General features: G+C 30.3%; 1 pseudogene; it reads right to left on the bottom strand.

The window, feature by feature from the left end:
* Positions 1–1,119: 1,119 nt before the first annotated feature.
* Positions 1,120–5,494, bottom strand: LOC128177235 (uncharacterized; annotated as a pseudogene).
* Positions 5,495–5,893: the final 399 nt, after the last annotated feature.

Here is a 5,893-nt window from a genome sequence, read left to right as displayed (position 1 = left end):
TTTTTATATTGGTTTCGTCTTTGATAATTCTTATCTTTTTCAATGTCTTGAAATTTGTAACATTCATTAAAACAAAAATAATTATTTATAAATAACGGTTATGTTTTTTAGAATTGTAATTATATATTTTATATAATGTATATCAAACACGTATATAAATCATGTACTATTTATTTACCTTTGTCCACAAATGTCCATCAAGTCGTGTATGGTCCAATGTAAAGCTCTAAAACTTCAGTAGAAACTTTCTTCTTCTTTTTTTTATTTTTTCTTATGTAAAAATACTTACAGTAGGTAAAAATTTGTTTACATTTGAAAGATTTACCCAACAAATCGAAATGAAAGAACGATTTATTTCATATTGGCAGTTCCACTTTAATACATGTAACATGCAGTGCTTCAAAAGGTTTAAATTTTGCCATTCGTTTGCTTAATACATTTCAATGTCAAGTCTGTAAAGGTCTCCAAGCTATCGATGAAAATTCGTCCACTTTATCATAAATCGTCAATACAATATTGTGCAGTTTTTTTTCCCTTTTATCTAATTGATGCTTTGATGTATATCTAAAAGTGAGTCACTAAAATTAGAAATTTTGACTTTTATTTTATTTCATAACTCATCAGTTTGAACTTTAATTTATCATATAAAAATTAACGAAGCTTCAAAGAGTGCAGGATTTTAAATATTTGAATATTTGATAACTAATTTCCTTAATGGAAAATTTAGTTTTACGATGATTTATAACTGTTAAATTTACTTGTGTCATGTTGTAAGGTAATTTTTCTTTCGTTTATGAAATTTTGAAATTTATATAACATTTTGTTGATATATTTTATTTATACTTCAGTCGTTTATATGCCTGAAGCAACTCTTTCTATTTACAATCTACGTTTTTAACCAATTCCCCAGTTTGAATCAAGATTGTGTTCCGTTTAATCTGCTCTATTGCACGTCACTGTACATTGTATATTTCTCAAATAAGTGTTTAATTGTGGGTTTTGGATGATATGAACAAATCCATCGTATGTGATACTGTAAACGAGTAGGCTTTTTTAAAGAATGGTGATGTATAAACATATAATTATACTTCTTTAAGCAACAAATAAAAGTTTGCAATCTACGAATAATGTTCTTTTTATTTTTAGATAAAAAACAATCCAATCATTTTTTTCTTTTAAAGTTTTTTTGTTGATATTCAGACAGTTTTTTTCTTTAAAATCTAAAATACTTATATATACTTATATATGTAAACGACAAAGAAAGATTTTAAAAAATGCATTTACATTCATCTGCAGAGAAAATTTCTGATACGTAAAAAAAATTAAAGTCAAAGGCGTGTAACGAACATAACTGAAGAAAAATACTATAATTCCTCTTCGTCTTTTTTCAAATATTGCAGTTGGTTTTTCAATGTATTAATTTCCTTTGTGAGGATAGGTGAATAGATGGACGACTGTATTTTGTTTAGAGTTTTCTCTGTCACATTAAAATGTTCTCGAAGACCGGCATTACGTGCATCTATAAAGTAAAAAAAACAACATGTTTTAAAATCATTATCAAAGTTGAATAGCGTATAACAAAACATATATTTTATATTTTTTTCTACAGAAACCAAATACTTTAATCATAATTTTGTACATTAGTTTAAAGTTTAAGAAATGATATTTCTATATCAGATTAAAATTTTATTTCTCTTTTTCAAAACTATGATATACTCATAACTAATTAATAATTAAAAGTCATTTCAAACCAGTCTAAATTTATTTTTTGATTAATTTTTCATTCATCATATCTTTGTTTTGTTTCACAAACTGAATAGAAATATCCCTTAAATATCTTTCAATTTATGGGGGGTTTTTTGCATGTAATAAGATTGTTATTTAACATAAACTTTCGTTATACATTATACTGCCATCAATTGTTAATCATCGTCATTGCTCGGGTATGATTAGATATATTTGTAGTTAAAGTAATAAAATGCAATATGTATTAAAGAAAAATATGTGAAAAAATAGGTCACCGTTTTTCAAAGTTAGTAGTTCTACTTTAGCCATTGTAGAAACAATATCACTGTCATTTTTGTTTATTTTTTGCTTAAAACAATGTTCCAAGGCTTTATTAAAGTCTTCCACGGTATTGTCAAAAATTGGACCGACTTCAATCTGCGATAAAGGATCATGCAGTCTTCTTCTTGCAATTTTCTGATTTGCTCTCTGAAAAAATCTGGCTTCTGTAGCTGCAGGACCTGGACCAAATCCAACACGCCCGGGGTTAAATGGAAGAATGTGGAAATGTTTTTTCGGAGCGTGATTGTCAATGCGGAACTCTGCTATTCTAGAGAGTGTTGATTTATGGGGTCCACCATAACAACAAAGTTTAAATGTTCCTTTGATTGGTAAGCTTATCTTAAAACGCCAAACATCGCCACATCGCAGCATTGCAACCAATTTTGGAATATTCTCAGCTTCAAGAAAACCTTTGATGTTTTCACCGATTTCTTCTTTACCGTCTTTCAGATATAGTTCATACCATAAGTCAATTGTGTTGGCGTTCTTAATTGGTGCCTGAATTTCAATTATCACTTCTCCGTCTGTACTTTTCAATAAGCAAGATTTTTTAGAAACCATTTTCAAGCCTAATCCGAAAAATGTTGGAAATAGGTAAGGCATTTGAAAGAATGATTTTCTGTGAATTGGTGTCTTACTAAGTTGCCATTTGTCTTCATCAGGGTGACATCTGTGTACGAATTCTTGAGGATCTGGGAAAATATAGTATTCTTTGAACGCCTTTCTTAAGACACCTACTGATTCTTTTACTTTTTTAAGGACCGATTTCCCGTGATCCTCAAGTTTTATCCATCCTCCTGCTTTAAAGCCTACTAAGCTCTTGCAGACCCAATATGGATGCACGATTTCCCACCTCTTGTCTATAAAGACAGTTGCCCAAGTGTCTCTATGATCTTTATCAGATGACCCATCGTTTATTCCATCCCCGGGCTGATAGTCCCCGGCTTTTGATACTCCGGGTACCTTTACACATTTGAGGCCAAACTCTCTGTAAAGAAATATTTGATTAGATAATAAGATAAAAATCAACCTGCTGTCAACTTATACAATAATGAAGTATTTAAATTTCATATTCTCATACTGAACTGACTTAAATAAATCCCTTAACCATTATCCAGTTAGAAATGGTGCCAATTTCATTTTACAAATGTTGATATAAAACAATCGGATTTATATATTTTAAAATAGAGCATAACCGTAACATACTTAAATGTACACGTATGTTATGTTCTTTTTATGACAAAGAAATTTATCACTTTGATAAATTTATGATAAATATTAATATAACGTTAAATCTAATGGTAAATGACGTCTTATTTGCCTGCAAAGTACGGTAAAGAAAGTGACAAAGAGTGATTGTTTCTTTGAAAGTAAAGAAAGGAACCCCTCAGGAGTGTCTCGAGATGGAGTTCGATCAGCAAAGTCATCAGGGTTTTGTTCCCCTAACCATATCACGATTGCTCGGACGGTCAACTTCCCTTCGTTTTCGTGTCCGGCCACACCATTGAGAAGATAATTTTTCAAATTTTCAAAGCTGCTAGCACACGTTGAAGGAGCCTAGACATGATCATATGAATACTAATCGATACCAATCAAAATCGTAAAACAAATAGTTCACCAACATTCATTTATTATACTAGTTTTCACGACGTATAAGAATGTTTAAACTTGAATGGACATTCAAATGCCCAACTACTGTCAATATTTAAAAAATCTTAGCTATTTTTAAGAAACGAAAGTGAGGATGTATATACCTCCCGTGCTCGTGTATCTATTTCATTCATAGTGAGTTGGTGTGAAAGAGGCCTGCTGGGTCGTTGCCTTCTTCATCAAGATTCTCCGGAATCGGTGACCAGTTATCAAAAAAATGTGCATATTTTTCTCTATTTTCGACCACATTGATTGTATTCTGAGGTACCAATCCCCTGTATTCCCCCAATTCATTTTCAAGTTTTACCTTGTGATATAATTGATAAAAACACGTATCAATGATGAATTTAAAAAATAAGAATAGCATCCTATACAGTGTACACAAAGCTGATCTTTTTATCTTTCCAGTATTCTTATGATGAAATAAGTAAATATATATATAAAGGAAATTCTATGCGGTTTTGAAATACTAATCATGTTGCTACTGCTTTACAAAAATGCAGTTTGAAACATTTAAAAAGAAAAAAGTAAACGAAAACATATTAAAAAGCAAGAATTTCGTCACGTACCAAGTGTGAAACTGTCATGTTTGTTTTAAATTACATGTAATAAAAAACTGTATATATTTTGAACATAATCTTTATATATTGTTTTTTTTTCAAACCAGTAGATTTGCCCTTATTTTCATGAAATGTTACATGTTAACTTATACATACACTATAATAGGAAGATTTTCGAATATCTGAGAAGGAACTATAAACCTACACGTATTTTCGTTACATTTAGGAAATGGGGTTAAAGCGTGGTTTACTTGATTTCATCCATTTTTCAGTCATTTTCAAAATATAATCCAGAAGAAACTTCATTCATTTTAGTTGGACTTTGCGGAAAGCAAAGTCCTAACTGTAGACATGCGAATCGCTAATGTTACTATAAATTGCACAACTCCAGCAGTAAGCAGAAAATTGAACAGCGTCAACGTAAAAGCTTCTGTTATACCAAATGCTTTTTTAAAAAACTAATATTTTTTATTTGGTGTGTGAATAGCTGCACACCGAAGAAATGGAGGCGGGGTGATTTTTCGAGGATTATATATATTTATATTTCATATATCTAAACAATTTAACAAAAGAAAATGGTCATGCATTGAAAAAATTGATAAAGACTCTAATAGTTCTGAGACTATGATATAATTGTGTATATAATGTATTTCTGGAACAGTTGTTGTAAAGCATAAATTTACTTTTTTTTCTTTTAGAGTTTAAAGTCCTTTCAAATATTATATACACATGAAAATGATCAAATATATGTATATGTGTATAAAACATCTTTATGTCAGTTTCTCTTTAAGTGTATGCCTAATGAAATGCAACAACATTAGCTGTATTCACTTCATGAATTTCAAATTAGTTAAATTAAATTTCAATTAAATTTCAAATCCACGTAATTTAGACAAATATTTGCTGACAGAATTAGTGTTGTGGCCATTCTATTAACGCTTGTCTTAATAAATTTCGGGTTAAAATATTTTTACAAACACTTTATTATACTTACGGTTTCGTTTGCCTGATCTGTTCCTATGTAAATGCAATCGGAACCGCTGGAATAATCATCGGGTTCTTCTTTTACATGTACATGCACCACATGTGGTGCCACAGAGGGAGGAGGAGGAGATGGCGAAAGCACCACCGGCATATTGCTGTTCGTACAACCCATATTCTATGGTCGTTTTAACACCATTTGTGTGTTAATGCAGATCTCTTTAACGAAGGACCGTCCGAAGTCTATGTAGGATTTAAATCGACATTTACATGTTACCTTCAATAAATATAAGCAAAGAAGCAGGAAGAAAGAATTCCCCGAAATCAGATACAATGTAATTGAATAATTCTTCCTTGTTTGGTTCTTTAAGAGTTTAATTCTATAGTCCGAAGTTTACATGAAAAATAAGTATTATTTATTTATGATTATTGGCTCACCTAAAATGTTCTAATTCTTTGCCTAAACTTTAACCATGGATTATTTATTTATTTAACGTGTAATGTTGTAGAAAAGAAGTTTATCAAAAAAAATTTCATAGGCTAATCTTTAAACGGTATCGTGAAAGATATTCATTAGAATTCCATACAGAAGGATTATACAACATTTCAGGTTTCTATCATAAAAAAACCCTCTA

Source organism: Crassostrea angulata, chromosome 3 (assembly GCF_025612915.1).
Source record: "Crassostrea angulata isolate pt1a10 chromosome 3, ASM2561291v2, whole genome shotgun sequence".
Lineage (NCBI taxonomy): Eukaryota > Metazoa > Mollusca > Bivalvia > Ostreida > Ostreidae > Magallana > Magallana angulata.
The sequence above is the reverse complement of the archived record's forward strand: the minus strand, read 5'-3'. Positions and strand labels throughout refer to the sequence as shown.